This window comes from Urocitellus parryii, chromosome 11 (genome assembly GCF_045843805.1).
Source record: "Urocitellus parryii isolate mUroPar1 chromosome 11, mUroPar1.hap1, whole genome shotgun sequence".
Taxonomy (NCBI): domain Eukaryota; kingdom Metazoa; phylum Chordata; class Mammalia; order Rodentia; family Sciuridae; genus Urocitellus; species Urocitellus parryii.
In genome coordinates, this window is record NC_135541.1 from 114,357,891 (window position 1) to 114,379,096 (window position 21,206).

A 21,206-nucleotide genomic window follows, 5' to 3' on the forward strand; every position below is an offset into this window, starting at 1 on the left:
TTTTAGTGGCACTAGGGATTGAATACAGGGGCCTCCTACATGCTAGCAAGCACTCAACCACTGAGCTATATTTCCAGCCCTTTTTTATTTCATTTTTAATTTTTGTTTATCATTTACTTATTTTTGCAATACTGGGAATGGAACCCAGGGACATTCAACCATTGAACCACATCCCTGTCCCTACCACATTTTTTCTTTTTTGATATAGAATCTTATTGCTAAATTGCTGTGCCTTGAACTTATGGTCCTCCTGCTTCAGCCTCCTGAGTTGCTGGGATTATACACATGTGCCACTACATTTGGTCCTACTTATTTATTTAAAGACAGGGTTGTCCAGGATGGCTTAGAACTTGCAATCCTCCTGGCTCAGTCTCCCAAGTAGTTGGGTTTTCAGCCATGCATCACCACACCTGACTTTAATAGTTTTTATTAAAATATTTAACCTGATTATACTTTTATTTTTAAAACCAAATTACAGGGCTGGGATATAGCTCAGTGGCAAAGCATCTGCCTTGCATTCGCAAAGCCCTGAGTTAGACCCCCAGTTCCAAAAAAAACCAAAAAAAAAACAAAAACAAAAACAAAAAAGAACCCCCACCAAAATCAAATTACATATTTCTTGCCATAAACAATTCAAATAAGTAACAGAAATATGCAGAGCAAATCATTAAAGTTCCCCCTCCCAATAGTTATTGATGTACCTCTCTCTTTGTATATGAAGAACATAGATTCATAGAAACAAGGGAGATTTATTCTATGTAAAAGGTTCACATTATACTGTTCTCCAACATGTTTTTTGTTTCTGTTTTTACTTTTAGTATAACCTGGGCATCTGTCTACACCACTGCATACAGGTCAATCTCATGCATGTAATAGTTTCCCTACTGATAAGCCCTTAAGGCAATGCTACTATGCTTCCATGATGTCACCTTTTCTATACCTCTTTGAGCTCATCCAAGTAGCTCTTTAGGCTGAATTCCTAGAAGTGAGATTGCTGGATCAAAAGTATAGATAATCTCTAGGTATCATTCCTTATAAGGATGAAACAAAAAAGGGGACATTCCAACACATAGACACATATGAAGCATATAGATTCAGTGAGATTTGCTTTTCTTGTTTATATACAAATCACATAAAAATAGTATAAGAGATATCCAAGAAATTAACATCCTCAGAATAACTTTAAGTCTACCAAGCAAAGACTGCATTAATAGGAAAGGCAAGAATAGGACCATCGCAGGGGACCATTGCAATTGCAATCCCAGTGACTAGAGAGATTGAGGCAGGAGGATCACAAGTTCTAGGCCAGCCTGAACAACTTAGTGAGACGCTTATCTCAAAATAAAATAAAAGGCTGGGAATGTAGTTCAGGGATAGAGCTGCCCTGGATTCAATCCCTAGTACTGCCAAGAAAAAATAGGAGGGCCATGTGTGCAGGAAAGTTATTTCCTGTAATTTTGGAAAAATAAAGTTTTCTCCCCACATTTGGAGCTAAGACCTGGTGCCAGTAAGGAGAGTTTCAAAAACTAAATACTGCAAATGGATTTCCCCTAGTATTGATCAGTGGTTTGTGCTGATACGGGAAAGAACATGATTCTGAGCAGCCAGTGAGCTGGCCGGTAAGCAGCATGCCCCCGGGGACAGCACCACCATGGCACACAGAGAGCGACACATTTATTGATAAAGGACCTTACAATTCACCAGGGTTAAGACAGCCCCTAGATCCAGTGGTGTGGTCTGATTTAACTACGACTGGCATTCTCCCCGCTGAGCTCTGCTGGGGCCACGCGGTCTGTCAATATGTCACTGACCCACACAGCCAGGAATGACGTGAGGCCCTGGTTTGTGATTGCCCAACTTCAAAGGTCCAGAGGGCAGTTTCCACACTCCTTCTCTGGAATGCCACATGGCTGATCTCTCCTGCCCTGAACTCTGTATAATCAGGAACGTGGGCCTTTAGGGGCTTGTGTTCCCCTCCGCCATCACATGAGGGTCAGGACCTCAGGACTGAGCAAGGTCATCTGTTATGGAGGAGCACGGAAGACGGTACCATCCTCCCACACTGATCCCTGCTAGCCCAGGAAAGAAGTTGCTGCCCAGTGAGATCCACCACTGAGCCTGAACACAAACACCCACAGGGGACCCATTCCCTCCCTCTGCCCCACCCAAACCCATCTCTCCCTCCTCAGGGAGGGTGCTGCTAGACAGGGAAAGCTGAAGCAGTCAGGATACAGGGGAAAGAGACTTCTGGGTTTCCTCACAAGGGGACAGAACTCTGTGTGTGAAGGACTTACACTAAAGATGCCTAACATCTTCGCTAGACAAGTGCCTCTCTCACTCCATCAGCCCCCACCCAAGCTGGTACATGTGCACACACACCACACGCCTCCACACACACTTGCTGTAATGTGCTCACACATCTCCCAAGCCACCCACCCACCTCACACTGCACACCCACTAATACATCACACTCACTCTTCTTCCTTCCTTTCCAATTGTGTAGACAATCACGAATCTTCCCTTCTAAGAATGTGTATGAAGCAGATAACCTACCTCCACTCAAGTGCACATTAAGATCATCCAAGGAGACTAAAAGAACATACAACCTAGGAATCATGTTTACACCTCCTAGACAAAAGCTAAAAATCCATTAATCAAGCCAGGTGCAGTGGTGCACAGACGCCCGGAATCCCAGTGACTCAGGAAGCTGAGGCAGGAAGATCACAAGTTCAAGGCCAGCATCAGCAACTTAGTGAGATCCTCCACAATTTAGTGAGTCTGTCTCAAGATAAAAAACAAGGGGGGCTGGGAATGTAGCTCAGTGGTAAAGCAGCCCTGGATTCAATCCCTATTACTAAAATAATAATAATAACATGAATCAAAAAGAGAACCACATGCAAGTTTAGCAAGAAAGGGTTAGAAAGCCAACTTCTCCGGGCAAAACCCAGAGGGTATGATAAGTGAGTATACCTTTCTTTATGTGTATGACACTATAACCAAAATTATCTAGTAACTAGCCATTACATCCACAACTAATGTTAGTCTGTCCCCAATCCTCTGTCTTTAAACCAATGGGCACTCTACCAATGACCTACATCCTTACCCTTTTTTTATTTTTTTATTTTGATACAGGTCTTGCTAAACTGCTGAAGCTGCCCTCCAACTTGCAATCCTCCTACCTCAGCCTCCTAAGTAGCTAGGATTACAGGGATGCCCATCAAACTCAGTCCTAAGCCTCTGTCTTGAGCAAAATTTGAGTGACACTCTGAAATTAGACCCACTTGCTGGAGGGAAATCCTTAAGATCACTCAACTTTGGTGATCAATATCACCACCATTTCTGTGGTAAACTAAACCTATGAGAGTAGCCTCACTCTCTAGATTGGAAAGTTGTTCCTGGGACTAAAGCTCATCCCCCAGCTGAGCTAACAACCTTCAGAAATGGAGATTTCTGTCACTGCCTCCAGGGATCAGGCAAAATCAACTCCCTGCCTTCAGCCAAAAGCTGAAGCTCCATGGCAAGTTTCACTCAAACAGGGCCCTTCCTTTATCTCCCCCTTCTTCAGAATACGGGAATCAAGTGCTCCTAGGATAAGGTGAGTTGGACCAATCATCTCCCACATCGTGCTCCTCTCCTAGCTTCCTTGCCCTGATTATCAGCCCCCAGGAATCCCACCTGTGTATCAAGCCTAAAAGCTGGGTATCATCTTTGAAAGGTTGTTCCCTTAACCACCTGTTTATCAGTGACTTCACCTCTCTGTCTACATTGCCACCACCAGATCCCAGAAAACCTTACTCTCTCACTTCATCTGCACAACGGCCTCCTCTCCGGCTTCTCCTCTGCCTCTAAGACCCTCCCCACAAGGCTTCCAGAAGGATCTCTTTAAAATGCAGATTAGATCCTTTTACTGCCTTGCTTAAGAATCTCCCATGCTTGCTTCCATCTGCTCTAAGGATGACAGTCAAAATCCTCAGCACCGCCTACACAGTGTGCATGCTCTCACATCAGTGGCTCTCCAATTAGTTTAAAGTTCCTTGCTGGTGAGGTAGCTCAGTGGTAGATCTCTTGTCTAGGATATGTGAACCCCAGATTCAATCCCCAGTATAGGAGGTAGGAGGACACAAACTGCTCAAAACAGACTTTATATCCTCACATTACAGGACTTACATACATGCTCTTACCTGTGCCTGTGCCATAACACTCCTCTTCTACCCTCTCTCTTCTTCAGTTCTTCTTAATCTCCACCTTCCCTCCCGGACTTCCAGGGAATGTGACGCCCATACTGAGGGCTTCATAACTTGCTATGATTCTCCTCTATAGCACCAACATTTGGTAAATACATGCTTTCATCACTGGTTTGACACAGACCCAGGCACAAAGGAGATGCTCAAAACATGTTTGACTAATAGGAATCCTCCAAGAAATGCTCTTGGGAGAATCTCTACTCTGAGAAGGGGCAAAAGGAGAGGGCTGAGCCTTGGACTCTGCCTGCTTCTTCCAGTCAGACCCGCCCCCCATAATCCTGTTTTGATTTTATAAATGTGCCTGACTTTTATTCAGGTACTTGAACTGGATCTAAGCCAGGCATTCTTATAGCTGCATACATAGGCAATTCCTGGTTTACCAAGAGATAGTAGTAAATGAAACCTTTCTGTTGGTGGGCTGCTTAATCACCTGGCATTCTGTAAGACATCTGTAGCATTTCTGTGTCTGCATTCCAAGAATCTCTGCTGTGAGAAATCAGACAGGGCCTCTATTCAGAATATCTACCACAGAGTTGAAGGGGGTGGGGGCAGAATAAAGGAATTTTCGGGGCTGGGGATGTGGCTCAAGCGGTAGCGCGCTCGCCTGGCATGCGTGCGACCCGGGTTCGATCCTCAGCACCACATACCAACAAAGATGTTGTGTCCGCCGAGAACTAAAAAATAAATATTAAAAATTCTCTCTCTCTCTCTCTCCTCTCTCACTCTCTCTTTAAAAAAAAAAAAAAAAAAAGGAATTTTCAAAATATCAGAGTTTACTACTACTTTTTCCCTAGTACCCAGAAAGAAACAAAATATAAGATACAAATTGTATGGGGAGTCAAGATGTGATATTATGTGTATCTGCTTTATTTGTGGCTTCATTTTCTAGATAAGCATGAATTAACTGCATAGAAAATTAACCAAAGGGCCTCAAATATTTTTAAAAGTTTGTAGACAACCTCAGTCTCAGAACTAATCTCATGAAGTGAGTTCATTTCTTGTTTCCTTATCATTTTCTGGAGATGAACTTTTGAAGACAATGATAAACTGAACTGTAGGGCCTTCTGGTATGTGAATCACAACACAAAAAGCAGAAAGACAAAACAGCTTGATGCAGTCACCAATATACCATAACCACCCAGATTCTATGACTTTCTGCCATCATATTTCTATGGGAACTCCTTTATTTACAATGTTTCTATCAGGTGTTTCCAGAGACAAGGTAAAAATCTGGATAGCAACCAAAGATAAACACATCAAATGATCCTGCTTCTGATAAGACTAGAGTAGCTGGTATCAGATTAAACCTCTCACAAATAACAAATATAAACTATGAACAAGAATGTACAATACAAACCAGCTGTGGTAGGGCACATCTATAATCCCAGTGACTCTGAAGACTGAGTCAGGACAATCTCAAAATCAAGGGCAGCCTCAGCAACTTAGTGAGACGCTGACTCAAAATTTATAAAGTAAAAAGAATTGGGGATGTCGCTCAGTGGTAGAGTAATAATTCTGAATGCTCTTAGAGACCCCAAATAGGCAGAGTTTGTCAGGTAATCAACTAGAATGAAGGGAAGTGCCCTAGGCAAAAGACAACACAGTCCCACAAGGACAGTAGCTTAGCTAGAGTTCTGGCAGAAGAGCTCAGTGTGGCAGCCTGGGGCCTTGGACATCAGAGACTGGAACAATCAGAGGAGCTTGAAAGTGAGGCAGATAACTCCTAGACAGGAAGGATCTATAGAGTGAGGAGCCCCAATATCTGTGAAAACCCCAGCCAGTTTCTTGGAGACTCTGAATTACACCTGTTCACAGAAATTTCCAAGGGGCCCAACAGAAGAGCACATCTAGAAGAACAAGGAGACTGAGTGAGGATCTCAACTGCTACCCACCTCAGGGAAGACAGGTCTAGGATTTAAGTGCAGCCAAGTCAACTGCCTTTGATAACAAGCAAATACTCTTCAGAAGGGGACAGCCGAATGTTCTGCTGTGGGTTTGTTAAAACTGACTGGCCAACGCTGGCAGGACCACAGAGAAGCCAGAGCCCCATAAATGGGCATAATGTGAAGGTCCACAGGGCTGCTGCATTCCCAGCTCTCATCTCCTCTCTGAAAACTGCTTAGTTCTATAGCTTCAGTCCACAGCATCTGCCACAGAAGATACAAGTGTAACCTCCTCCCCTTACAGAGGACAGAAGTTTAAAGCAGTTAGCCAAAGGCAAAGAAGCCTCCAGATCCCTTCCAAGCTCCCAGTTTCTGAAGCAGGACTATCCCCCAATCCCCTGCATTCTCCTGTCTTCCTTAGGAATCCCAAACTGGATCTGCTTTCTTCTCTGTACTCTGCCCACCTCCTCATGTTCCTTTGGTCTCCTCTACCTCCTCATATTCCTGTGGTCTCCTGGCCATACCACGTTCTCTCCCCAAAACACACACAAGCATAAAGAAATCTGACAGCCTGCTTGTGTCTAGAAATTACCAGTTGTGATATGCCCATCTCAGTGAGTCCCTTAACCTAGGTCATGAGACCTTCCAGATCCTTAGAATCACAGGCATACAGGACTTCAAATGCAAAATAGGAATCATGTCCAAAGTTATTTACAGAAGAAGGGTTAAAGAACAATCTGTGGAGAGTATTTAGCACAGGTGGGTATCCCGACAGGACTAATGAGCATTCACTACTATGATTCCATCCACAGCCACTCTTTTTGACCTGACTCTGTTGTTTTCTTCCTAGCACTTAACATGCTCTGCCAGAGTGAGGTCTGACAGTCTTCCCCTATAGAATGGGAGCCCCTAAAGAGCTGAGACCTTGCTCTCTTATTCAGTATTCCCCACTATTAGAACAGGGCCTGGGAGAGAAGGACTCGAGTATCTGCTGAATCAGTGAAGAGGAACCACAGCCCATAGGAGTTAAGTGCCCTGCCCAAGGACATGGCAGAACCTGGACTGAGAGACCTACTTGGACTCTAGGCCAGTGATCTTGCTCCAAAGGGAAAGTTGTTCTCTTCGATAGAAATGCTCTGTGCACAGCCGAGTGTCCTGCTAAGCAGGATTATGAATGTGACCTGGGTGAAAGTTCTCGCCTCATTTAGCATGAAACAAAGCAGCATTAACCGCAGTGGCAGGAGCAGCCCCAGATTCCAGGGCACATACTCAGCAAATGACCTTCTACTGAATGCTGGGGGGAGGGGAGGAGAAAGAGAAAAGTTGCCTTGGGATGTCCCACCCCCACTTCTGAGGCCTGATTTGTGCTCTCCAGGTGCTAAGGTTCAAGGAAATAGGGTAGGGACAGGAAACACCCTTATGGTCATTTGACAGCGTCTTTATCCAATGTAATCCAGAAAGAAGCCCCAGTATGGATTCCTTGCCCCACTCTCCCTTGCTCACACATACACACACCCAGAAAAGCTTCCAAAATGCTTGAAATGCAGCTGCACACCACATCTTTATTTATTTGTAGCCTAAGAGGAATGAAGCACTTATGTTTCTTCCTCTCTCTCCCAGCCCCTCTGAAAAAAGGAAGTACTATTTGAAGGCCATCTGATGCGACTGTGTCACTGCTGATCAGCAGCTCAGCAGGGCCGATGAATGTGCCAGAGATCACGCAGAATCCTTCCTGCTCCTCAACATTAAGGGGCTGGGTGCGAAACAATTGTGGAGACTTGTCTTTATGCTAATGTCATGTGATTCTCTAAAAGGGACAGAGGGTAGGATGGAACCATCCAAGGTGCCCATGGGGAGACTGTCTTTTGGTTCTTTTGGTCTCCATTAGCAAAGGCTTAGATGGGTTGGTCTGATTATTATTCTTTATTATGGGGATCTGAGGGATACAGTGAAGGGGGAGGGAACAGTAAGACAGAGAAACTGTTCTGGCCTTCCAACTCTCAGCTGCTGACTGAAAGCTTGGGCTCCATGATAAAAATCTCTGGCTGGTGTCACAGAGGCAGGTGTGGAGCGAAGCCAGGACAGCATCCTGGACAGGCAGCACTTTTTGCTGGCCCACCTGGGATGCTTCCTCGGCAAGGAAGTTATTCATCCTATGGGGAAAAAAAGAAAGGGAGAAAGTCCAAGGCGTGCTGAAGAGGAACACTCACAAAAGCTGAAGAACAATGAAATCACCTGTAAAACGGCCAGGTAAACCAGGACCAGAGACGTGAACAAAGAACACTATGAAATCAATAGGGTGGTCAGACGAATGGCATGGCTTAAGTGACCTAAAATGTCAAGTCATCTAACCTTTCATTGAGAACTGAGGCTCAGAAAGAATGGAGACATAACTTGAGAGTGGCAGAATCGGAACCAGGGTGGGTCTCTCTCCCCAACACTGTCAAAGTCATACCCCAACAGGAAACAAGCAGTCAGGATGAACACGGGCCACACCCATGAAGGCCAGGTTCACTGCACTGAACTCAACTTGAGTTGCATGAGGATGCCTGTGCACAGATGTCCAAATAGTAGCAAATTCAAAAACAAACCAATGAAAAGATGCAGGGTCCTGGGATTTGCAGGAGAAGACAAGCAATCCTACTTTGGTTCATTCAAAAGTCTTTGGAAAAGAAATCAATTGTGTTCATTAATGAAAATGGAGCAATGACAGTGAAAGAGGGAAAAATAACCCCACTATTGGAGAGGAAAAAAGGAACTAGAGCAAGCCTCCAGTGGAGGGGGATCTCTTATCCTTCACATAAAGAATAAAGGAGTTGCCGAGTACAGAGGTTCACACCTGTAATCTCAGCAACTCAGGAGGCTGAGGCAGGAGGATCACAAGTTCCAGGACAGCCTGGGCAACTTAGTGAGGCCGTGTCTGAAAAAATTTTAGGAAAAGTTGGGGTGTAGCTCAGTAGTAGAGCACCCCTGGGTTCAATCCCCAGTACCACCCCAAATAAAAGTCTTCCTAAAATAAATAAACACTGCCCTGAAAATTGGGACTCCATAAGCCAGAATTTAATGTATTTGCTCAGGATTCAGAAAAATCATTATATATTACATCCTTTAATATTTGAACTAAAATCAGTGGTAATTCAGAATTAAAATTAAGGATATAATTCTATTTATTAAAGAATAAAATACTTAGGAAGAAGTTTAACAGAAGACTTTTCACTGAAAAATTATAAAACATAATTGAAAAAAATTCAAGAAGATATAAATCAGTAGAAAGACATCCCATGTTCATAAAGTAGGAAATTTAAACTGTAAAATGCAATACTTTCCACACAGATCTACAGATTCGTCATAATCCCTATTAAAATCTCTCCTGCCTTTCTTGCAGAAATTGGCAAGCCAATTCAAAATTTTATGTGGAAAATATAAGGGGCCTAGAACAGCAAAAACAATCTTGAAAAATAACAAGGGTGGACAATTCAGACTTGCTAACTTCCAAAACTTACTGCATAATTTAATCAAAATAGTGTGGTACTTGAACAAAGCTAGACATATAGATTAATAGAATAATATTGAGAGTCTAGAAATAAGCCCTTACATTTATTATCAATTGATTTTTAACAAGAGCACCAAGACTATTCAGCAGGGAAAGAATGGCCTTTCCAACATTGGTACTTGGGACAACTGAATAGCTACATGTAAAAGAATGAAACTGGACTTCTACCTCATACCATATACCAAAACTAACTCAAAATGTATCATACGCCTAAATATAAAACTCTTAGAAGAAAACACAGTACCTTAGCTTAAGAAATGGTTTCCTACATATGATACTAAAAGAACAAATGACAGAAGAAGAAAACAGACAAATTAAACTTCACCAAAATTAAAAACACTTGTGCTTCAAAGGCGTTCTTTAAGAAAGCAGAAAGACCTTGGGCACCATGGCACATGCCTGCAATCCTTGGGAAGCTGAGGCAGGAGGACTGCAAATTCAAGGCCCACCTAAGCAACTTAGTAAGACCCTGTCTCAAAAAACAGGGGCTGGGGGTGTAACTCAATGATACAGCAGCATCCCTCAGTTCCAACTCCAGTAAAACGGAGGAGGAGGGGGAGGGGGAGAGGGACCTGCATCTAGCATGTAACTCTTACAATGCAACAATAAAATTATAAGCAACTCAAAAAATGTGGGCAAAGGTTGAATAGACACTTCTCGAAACAGATACACAAATGGCAAGATTTGTGCAAGGTACACAAATAAAAAGATGCTTAACAGCACTGGTCTCTGGTAAATGCAAATCAAAAACATAATGAAATATCATTTCGTATCCATTAGGATCCGCTAGGATGATTTTTTAATGTATTTTTTAATTATAGGTGGACATAGTACCTTTATTTTTGTGGTGCTGAGAATCAAACCCAGTGTCTCAACATGCCAGACAAGTACTCTACCACTAAGCCACAGCCACAGCTCCACTAGGATGATTTTTAAAGATTAAAAAATCACAAGTGTTGATAAGAATGTGAAGAAATTAGAATACTCATACATTGCTGTAGAAAATAGTACAGCTACTTTGGAAAACAGTTTAGCAAATCCTCAAAAGGTTAAAAACACAGAATTGACATATGAACCAGCAATTCTACTCCTAGGTAAATACTCAGGAGAAATAAAGACAGACAGCTACACAAAAACTTGCAAACAAATGTTCATAGCATCATTATTCATAATGGCCAAAATCCAACTGTCCATCAATGGACAAATTAGTAAAGAAAATGTTGCAATCAATATAGTACAATGTTATTTGGCAAAAAAAAAAAAAAGTCAGGAACAAAGTACTGATTGATACATGCTACAACATGGTCTAAGTCTTTTCTGCTGCTATGACAGAATGATTGATTGAAACTAGGAAATTTATAAAGAAAAGAGGTTTGTTTTGGCTCAAAGTTCTGGAAGCATGGAAGTCTAAGAGCATACTACCAGCAAGTGTCTACACTGCTTTAACTCAAGACAGAAAAAGATGGACAATTGAACATGTGCAAAAGAGGCAAAACGTGAGGAGCAGCCTCTTTTTTAATAACCAGCTCTCAAGGTGATTAATCCAATCCCACAAGAACTGTATTAATCCCTCTTAACAGCACTATCACCTCTCAATATCACTGCACTGAATTAAGATTTCAACCTTTGAACATTTGCCAGACATATTCAAGCCACAGTAAATATAGACAAACCTCCACACCATGCTAAGTGAAAGAAGCTAGTCACAAAAGATCTCATATTAGATGATCCCTTTATTGGAAATGTCCAGAATAGGCAAATCCATAAAACAGAAAGTAGATTACTAGTTGCCAGGAGTTTGGGGGAGTGACTACTAATGGTACAGGTTTTCTTTTGAGGATGATGAAAATGTCCTAAAATTATACAGTCAATGCCACACAATTATGTCATATAATTATGGTCACACAGTTATGTGACTGTACTAAAAACCACTGGACGAGATCACTTAAAAGGGTAAATGTGCTGGGTGTTGTGGCACACACCTGTAATCCCAGCAACTCCAGAGGCTGAGGCAGGACAGCATTCGCAATTTAGCAAGACTCTGTCTCAAAATAAAAAATAAAAAATGGCTGGTGGTGTAGCTCAGTGCCCCTGGATTCAATCCCCAATGCCAAAAGGGGGAGGAGGGCAAATTAAATGTTCACATAAGAATGTCCCCTCTTTCAGTTTGCTGCAGACTATAAAATACAACTATAACCAAATTAGGTTTTGCATGAGACTCTGAAGGGCTCTCTTTCAAAGCAAGGCTACAAGCCTCCATTCATTTTGGCTGCTCAAGTATCTCTTATCTGCCTTTCTGCACTGCTGACTGTCACTTGGATGTTTTGAGTTTGCCAGGTACATAGTTCCTGGCAGGGAAAAAAAATGAACTATAATTATACTAAATTTTAGCTCTTCTAGAAGATATTTTTTTCCTCTTCCTAAGAACATGATTTCTTCCATATTATAAGAGTATTGCAATTCCATTTCATAATCCTACTTCCAATGCAGCAAAATAGGACAGAAACTCACAAATGAGACTATTTCTGCATCATGCTGAAGCTTCCAGAACAAACAGTCCAACTACCATGCCTTTTCTGGAACTTCATAGATAACCAGTTTTACTGAGTGACCCCAAAATACAAATAGCACCAATCTTCTAGGCAGGAGCACATTTTTAAAGACACACCAAGAAAAAGATTTTAAAAATACATTACACATCTTACAACTTAAAAATTCCAAGTATTCAAAGAATGTGACTAAAAGGGAGGGAAAAGAGTCATGTCATGATAAGATTTTAAAAAGGAAGTAGAATTTCAGGGTTGGAAGGAACCTTAAACAGTTGTCTATGGCCCTTCCCCTTCCACTTGCATAACTGAAATGTTAATCTCTTTATAAATCCATACCAAGGCATTAACTAACCTAGACTTAAGAACTGCCACTGAAGAAGAGATCACTGTCTCAGACAACAGGACTGTCAGAAAGTCCTCCCTTTGTCTCCGTAAAGTTTCAGTCTAGCCAGGAACACACCTGTAATCCCAGTGACTTGGAAGCCTGAAGCAGGAGGTTTGCTAGTTCAAGCTGCCTCTGTCACTTAGCAAGACCCTGACTCAAAATTTTTAAATTTTATATGTAGCTCAGCAGTAGAGCACCCCTGGGATCAATCCCCTATAACAAAAAAAAAAGAAAGAAAGATTCAGTCTACTCTCTTCTCAAATACATAAAGCATAAAGCTATTTCTCATCACCCTGGCACCATGAGCCTTCTCTTTTACATGTAATATCTCTTCTCATCTTTAACACTCAAAGACACTATGGACAAGGTTTCATTATTCTCTTCCAAAACATGTCTCCAGGGCAACCAGCTCTGCCAAGCAGGGCTGTGGTAAAGTGAAGAGAAACAAAGTAAATGAGCAGAAGAAAGAAAGTAGAGGGAGGAACTATAGATGCCCAAGAAGGCCAGCTGCCAAGAGACAGCCCAAGAGGCTGAGCTTCCACCTGGATGCCAACCAAACCCTGAAAGGCAACCCTTTTAAGGACTCAGGGGCAGACAGGAGTCAGTCCACTCTGGCTCAGCCACTCTGCTAAGTGATCTATTTGTTTGTTGGTTTGTCTGATTCTAAATTCTGGGGATGGAACCCAGGGCATTGTGCATATTAGGCAAGTGCTCTCTGCCACTTTTTAAAATTTTACTCTTGAGACAGGATCTACCTAAATTGCCTAGGCTGGCTTTGAACTTACCGTCCTCCTGCCTCTGCCTCCTGAGTTGGCTGAAGTTAGAAATATGCACCACCATGCCTGCCTGGCTTTTCTAGGTTTGGGGTATCTTTGGTTGGTTGGTTAGTTTGAAGGCTAAAGTTAATAGGCATCTCCGTCTTCAAATATCCACTAGACTGACCTGCTACTCAGTGCAGGAAACTCTGATGACCAATAATTAGCCTCTGAGGATATTTGGTTTCTGTGATACGCAGTTAAGGGACAAATGTATCATCTGGCTGAGTTTTTGTTTTGTTTTTGTTTGCAATACTGGGATTGAGTCCAGGGGCACTCTACCACTGAGCTACATCCCTGGCCCTTTTTATTTTGACACAGGGTCTCTCTAAATTGCTGAAGAAGGCCTCAAACTTAGAATCCTCCTGCTTCAATCTCCTTACGGGCTGGAACTACAGGTGTGTGCCACCATGCCTGGCTTGCCATGGTTTTTAAACTGTATGGGATAGGTACAGCAGATACTGGTTCCTTTTTCTCAAAGTTGAGTACAGACACACTTCTTGTCTCTGCAGAGGCAGAGAAGTGGTTAACAAGACCAGCTACGAAAAAAAAAAAAAAAAAAAAAGAACCAAACAACCAAAAAAAAAAAAAAAAAAAAAAAAAAAAAAAAGACCAGCTACGGCCAAGTTTGTTTTGGTGGTCGGCCTCTTGCTTTAGTCCCACCCCTCACCTTTCCAGGTACCCTGGATTCAACCATCCCCACCATGTAGTGCTAATCCTCTGCACAATTTCCTTTTCCCTTCCTTATCCCCACTAATGGTTCCCTGACCTGTGTTTAAATCCACAGCCTCCCTCCATTCCAGAGAGAAGCTAATTTGACAGACTACTTCACTCTAGGACAACACAGAGAGCTAATATCTGAGGCCTTTTGTTCCTTAACTGCATGTCACAGAAACCAAATATCCTCAGAGGTTATTCATTGGTCATCAGAGTCTCCTGCACTGAGTAGCAGATCAGTCTAGTGGATATTTGAAGACAGAGATGCCTATTAACTTTAGCCTGCAAATTACAGCATGGAAGCATCTATCTATCTTGGCTAAGTGATGCCCCTGCACACAGAATTATAGGGACTAGAATTAAAGACTCTTTTGAGGGAGGTTGTGATGTGTAGCTGGAAAAACCTGGGTTTGGGAATCTGGTCTGGACTGAAATCTGAGGCTCAGTTTCTTCTACAACCTGGCAAGAATTTAAGAATATTCTTTAAAGAGTCACTGTAAACATTAAATGAGATAATGTACATAAAAGTGCTTGGTATTTACATCAATCAGCTCCCTGTCTAGGTTAGTTCTCCCTCCTGTGTACTTGGTTCTGCTTCTCAGAGTTGAGTTGGTATCTGATTGATTCTCACATTAACTGTGTCTCTCCTAACCAATGACTCCAAGGTGTCACTCTTGTCACCACTATATTATAAGCACCTGGTACAAAGCCTGGCCCACCATATAAATGAAAGGACAAACAGTAGCTTTCCCTGTTTTTAAGCCAGAACCTCTAAGATGCTATCTGGTTCTTTTTCTTGCCTTCAGGCAGTTCCACACCTCCCACACAGTAGACTCCATCTTATTACCCAACTTCCCAGGTGACCCACCCAACAGTCCTCATAGCCAAGGAATTAATCATTTCTCATTAACATCACCATCATCACAAAGCAGCAAATACTTTTGCAACGATTTCTCAGATAAAGCTAAGTAGGTTAGAGGAGGTAGGAAGTGGGAAAAATCATCATGGCAACAATTCTTATCACTAAAAGTGGAAAGAAAGAGGGTAAGACAAGCTAAGAGGATAATCAAGAAAGTCCAGTCAAAGAGAAAAGAGCACACCAGGGTATCCAGTGGAAGGAAGCAGAGATGAGGGGCACACATGCACTGTGATTATAGATTTCCCCTGGAGCAGTGGTACATGCCTGTGATCCTAGCTACTCTGGAGGCTGAGGCAAGAGGATTGCAACTTCAAGGCCAGCCTCAGCAATTTAGCAAGACCCTGTCTCAAAATTAAAAAAAAAAAAATTTAAAGGAGGGTTTAGAGATGTAGCTTAGTGGTTTAAAAAATAAATAAATAAATAAAGGAGGGGCTAGAGATGTAGCTTAGAGCATCCCTGGGTTTAATCACCAGTATGGCAAAAAAGAAAACAATGAATTTCCCCAGAAGGAAAGAAAGAGTCAAGAGACATTAGAACTGACATCTCTCTGTCCCTCTCTTGGTTTGCAAGGCACAACACTAATGTCTAATGATCAAGTGTTTTGCTCAAGGTCACTCAGCTCATAAGAGTCAAAGTGAGACTATAACTCAGGTGTCCTGGCTTCAAAGCCAAGGCTCTAAAAATAAGAGTATGACAGAATCAAATGAAAAAGCCCTGTGGTTCCAATTCCAGCTCTTCCACTTTTTAGCTGCTCTATGAAAGTGAGCCAGCTGGTCAACATCCTGCACTCCAGCTTGTTGTCCATGAAATGCAACTCTGCAGGGATGCCATAGGAATTAAATGAGATCAGATCGGAAAAGCATGTAGAATCACATTTGAAATCCATCTTTCTTTATTAAAAAAAATTACAGAGCACTTTCTATTTGCCAAAGACAAGGAATCAAGAAGAGACTATTAAAAGAAAAGTGTGTGTGTGTATATAAATAATAAGGAATGCCCTGCTTTGTCCTAGCAAAGAACTAGATTTGGAAATGAATGTCTAGAGGAGCCAGGTAAGGGAAAAGGAATTAGTCCCAGATAGGACAGAAGAGGTTGCAGGCAAAGGTCTTTTCTAGGACACAAAGAAATGTTTAGAAAATAAAAGAAAGACTGTGCCAAATCTAGCTTAAAGACTGAGCCTCAAACCACACTGCCTGACTCCCATTCTGAGAGATGTCAACAAGCCACAGCAAGGGGCCAGACATGGGGGCACACCCCTATGATCCAAGTTACTCACTACTGGGAGACTAAGGTAGGAGGACTAAAAGTTCCTAGGCCAGCCTGGGCAACTTAGTGAGATCCTGTCTCAAAATAAAAAATGAAAAGGGTTAGGGATATGGCTCAGTGATAAAGCATCCCTGGGTTCAATCCCAAGAAGTGGGGGCAGAAGTTAGGGTCAGGAGTATCTTCAGGTACAGTTAGGTTGACTAACTATCTCAGCTTTCCTGACACCATCCTGACTTTAGCACCCAAAAGCCCTACATGCCAGTACTAGGCAGCCCAGATTCTGGTTAGTTGATCCAGGTCCTCTCCTCTCTAGCCTGAATAATTTCACTAGCAAGATGGTAAAACACCCCTGATCTAACAGGAGTTCCCATAGGTGCTGCTGGTAGCCTTGCCGGCTAAGTATACACCCTCCCTTAGGCCCAGGTCTTCTCAAAGCCTCTACACTGGAAAAGGAAGGAAGAAACAAGTATAGAGAGAGTAGGATCAGCCCCTTGGGATGACCTGGGCAGGCAGGATCTCAGGTGCTTGGGTTTGAGTGTTTATTTCCCTGAAATCATGTGTTGGGAATTTATGGGCGTTAACAAAATCATATGTCGATGGGAGTTGGAGTTGGGTTCTCAGGGTGTTGATTGGGTTTCGAGGGCTCTGCCCACATGAATGGATTAATGGATTATCATGAGAGTGGCTTTGTTTAAAGAATGAGCTCTCTGATTTGTTTGCTCTGTCTCATGTGATGCCTCTGCCATGTTATCACCCAACAAGAAGGCTCTTACTAGATGTTGAAGAGATGCTGGCACCATGAGTTGAATAAGCCACCGTTCCTTTATAAATTACCCAACCTTAGGTATTTTGTTATAACAACAAACACAAGGCCTCAGACCCCATTTTACCAGGGACAGGAGGATGCCTTCTGGAAACTGGCACTCAACCATGCCAGCTCTTCCCTCTCTACCCTCTGCCCAGGATAGCAGTGGGGTGGGGGGCAAATGAACAAAGCAAAATGCTACTCAAAATGTAACACAAAATTTATTAATAACCACAAAGTAATACCAATGTATCTATTTTTGCACAAATTCCAAGAAGTGTAAATCCCTCACCCATTTCCACAAAGCCTTATCTTCTGTGTACACATCTATAAAACTAAACCAAAGGAAAACCACATACCCCATCATCACCACCTCCCCATAGCACAAATAAAGGACAGATGAACTACAATCTTCTGAGACCTCAAGCAAAAACCACCCAGCTAAGTTCCTCCTGAAAAACTGACCCACAGAAGCTATAAGTGGATCATGGTTGTTTTAAACTGCTAAATTTTGAGGCAATTGGCCACTAATATATAGTGTGTCTGTCCGTGTCCCAGCCCCCTTTTGGTGCTGGAAATGAACCTAACACCTTGCACATGCTAGGCAGGTACTCTACCACTGAGCTATCTTTCTTGCTTTCAGTTAAGGAGGGTGTTGTCTATGGATTCATAAATGGTATAGGAAGGAGATACATATAAGCAACCATAAGAGAAATGCACCAGTCTATGTATGTGATAACACAGTAACACTCAATTACATGTGCACGTATAAACACATGTGTACATGAAGGCACAAGAAAGACCTTCCACAGTAGGAAGGAGGCATGAGTTTTTCATTTGTGGGACAGCAGAATGAGGATCAGGCGTGTGAATCTGGGGAAGAATGGGTTTAGAAATCAAAAAAAGGGCAGGAAAAGGCCCTCTTACACAGATGTTTGAAAAAGGGAAACACAGCTCTAAAGCTTACTTCTAAATGCCTCTGAGTTCCTGGACCACCTCAGCTTTAAAACAAAATGACAACAATAAAAACAATACAAAAAAAAAAGGTTAGAAAAGACACACTGTGCCAATCCTATAGCACTCCTAGAAACCACAGTGATGGGTGCCATTAACTCAGATCAATAGATAGAAAAGCTTCCAGAATCACACACCAACCCAAATCCAGTTAAACTGCAAGCAAATGGCAAATCAATAATGTTGCAGAGGTGCAGAGGACAGACAAACAGCTCTGGGGGTGGCAGGAATGGTCCAGAATTTGAATGTTTTATCAATGTGACTGAGGGCTGAAATTGATCACGAGGAGATAAATGGATCAAAAATGTCGGGAAGTGAGTGACCTTGCTGCAAGAGGCTATGCGCAAGTATGAATCATGCTTTGCCTACTAATTTACTCAAGTGGCTGTGTCTATCAATGACAAAGCCAAAGAGGCAAAGGAAAACAGATTCCAAATCTCATCAATAACACCAAGGTCCACTTCAGTTCTGAAGGTAGAATGGAAATTCAAGAACGAGTACCAGATTGACCAGAATCTCAGAAACTTCATGAGCAAATCCAACGTGCTTTACATATGAGTCATTAGTTCCTCAGCAGCAGACCCACAGCTACTGTACTCCACCGGAACCCTGGTTGGCCTGATGTCATCCACCTCTGCCAAAAATTCCATGGCATGCTTGAAAGGGCAGTACTCATCCTGGAAAGGCCAAAAGGTACTTCTCCTGTCTGCTCAAAGGAAGCTCCCTAAATGCTATGGCCAGCTAAGAAGCAATTGAAAAGAAAAAGACACACACATACACACACACCCCTTGCCAGACATGGTGGTGCTCTATGACTTAGGAGGCTAAGGCAGGAGAATCATGACTTTGGGACCAGTCTAGCAAATACAACAAGACCCTGTCTCAAAATTTTAAAAAATCTGGTGTGTAGCTCAGTGGTAGAGGGCCCCAGTGAATGCATGTATGGTCACTAGGTTCAATCCCCAGATCTTTGAAGCCACTATCAATTTCTCACAAATCTATCTTACTATGATTCCCTGCCTCAACTTTTCTCCTTGAACTTTGGTCAATACCTTGATATCAAGTTTCCTGTCTGTAAAAGGTAAAAGAAGAGCCATTTACCAATCTCTGTAACTAGAAGAAAAGAAAAAGAACACATTGGGAAAGCAGTGGGGAAAATGAGAGAGCCCAGAGGATCAGACTACGGGTCAGAATGTGAAGTTCTGATTTACATTCTCATTTCCAAAAACTGCTGCCTGCTCTCTGCTTTTCCATGGAATATGGCAATCTACAAGGTTGAAACCCCATAAGGAAAAGGGTGACATATTACATTTCTTTAGTATCCAGTATAGGACTGGATATACAGTGAGTATTCAAGGAATAGAAGAGTTAGAGAAGGGTAAAGGGGTAGGAAAAATCAAGAGCCCAGGTTTATGCAAAAATAAACCTATTTGGTTTATTTGGTCAAATCTATGTCATAAATTAGGGAAAAAATATATATATTAAGGGGAGGATCCCCATTTCACTGGCTGCTTTCCTACCTCTAATATTCATTTCACCTCTTCAAATTCTACCTACCTTCAAGATCCAGCTCAACTTTCACTTTCTTCTCTATAAATACACCCTAACCACTCCAGCCCATAGAAGTATCTTCCACCAAAGAAAGAGCAAAAGCATTTATTGATACTATCTTTATAGTACTAACCTGGATTTGTTTTCATGTTGTCACTTGTTCATGTAATATAACTTATATAGATTCCTAAAATCTTAGGATCTTAGATTAGACTATATAACTACATCATATCCCCCATAGCAATTAACAACAGTTGTATCCAGGCACAGTGGCAAATGTCTGTAATCCTAGCAACTCGGGAGGCTGAGGCAGAAAGATCACAACTTGGAGGCCAGCCTCAACAATGTAGTGAGACCTTGTCTCAAAATAAAAAATAAAAAGGATTCTGGATGTAGTTCAGTGGGAGAATGGCCCTGGGTTCAATTTCCAGTATTTCACATACACACACACACACACACACACACACAAACAAACAAAAAAATCGTATATACCAATTTGAAATACTTTTTAAAAAGTATTTAAAATTGCCATTTCAAAAAGAGTCCATTCATATAATTTCCTAAACATATTTAAGTGACATGAACAAATCAAATGAAATGTGGTATACTACATGCAGGAAGTTTATTTAGGGTGAGGTCTTTGGTGTTCTCAAAAGTAGGTCTGCTTGTTTGCCACTGTTGGTCTTGAAATCAGTTATCCTCCCTGAGTTTCCAGAGATCAGAAGTGTCCAAGACATTTTTATGCTTTAAGGCAGATCCCCAGATGGTGACAGTAATTGAATTACAAAGTAAACCTGGGTCTGCCACCTCCCTGCATAGACCTGGCCACCCCCTTGGGAGATGCAGAAGGCTTCCACTTCTCAGGGTCCAAAGAAAATGCCAGTTCTGAAGATGAAACAGGTGTCTCCCCATTGAGATAATATCCACAAATCCAGGACATTTGTACCAACTGTTCCTGTCCTCCAGTACTGGAAGCCTTCCAGAATGAGAAATAAATTCATCTTCCCACAATTCCAAGAGCTGTCCTTTCCCCTTGCAGTAGATAAAAGTCAAAAATCTTTACAAATTCTCAATATATACACACTGCCCTTGAGAAACTGGCAGCCTGTCATGACCCAGTCCTTAGTTCAGCCAGCAATCATTACCACTGAGGACATAGAACAAAGACACATCACCTGCCCCCTAATTACTAACAGTACACAGGAAAGACAGATGTGCAATTCTACAGTGACCATGCACTATGGTCACTGCTGTAATGAGGTGATACCTACAAAGTCCAGCACAAGCACAGAAGGACAAACACCTAATTCACTCGAGTGCAGGTTGGAAGTGTTCACAGTAGAGATGATTTTTGAACTTGGAGAATGAGTAGTTGCTGTTGGATGAAAACAGAGGAAAGTGATCCTTCTAGGCAGGAACAAAGTGTGCACAGAGACGAGAGTAATCCAGCAAAGCCTGTTGGTGTGTCCAGATGCTACAAGGCCTCTAACTGGTGAGATGAAGGT

At 42.2% G+C, this 21,206-nt stretch overlaps 1 protein-coding gene across 2 annotated transcripts in view; it reads right to left on the reverse strand.

The window, feature by feature from the left end:
* The window catches only part of Nos1ap (nitric oxide synthase 1 adaptor protein), a 291,877-nt gene that overhangs the window by 214,037 nt on the left and 56,634 nt on the right, over positions 1 to 21,206 (reverse strand). The gene's annotated exons all lie outside the window — the stretch shown is intronic.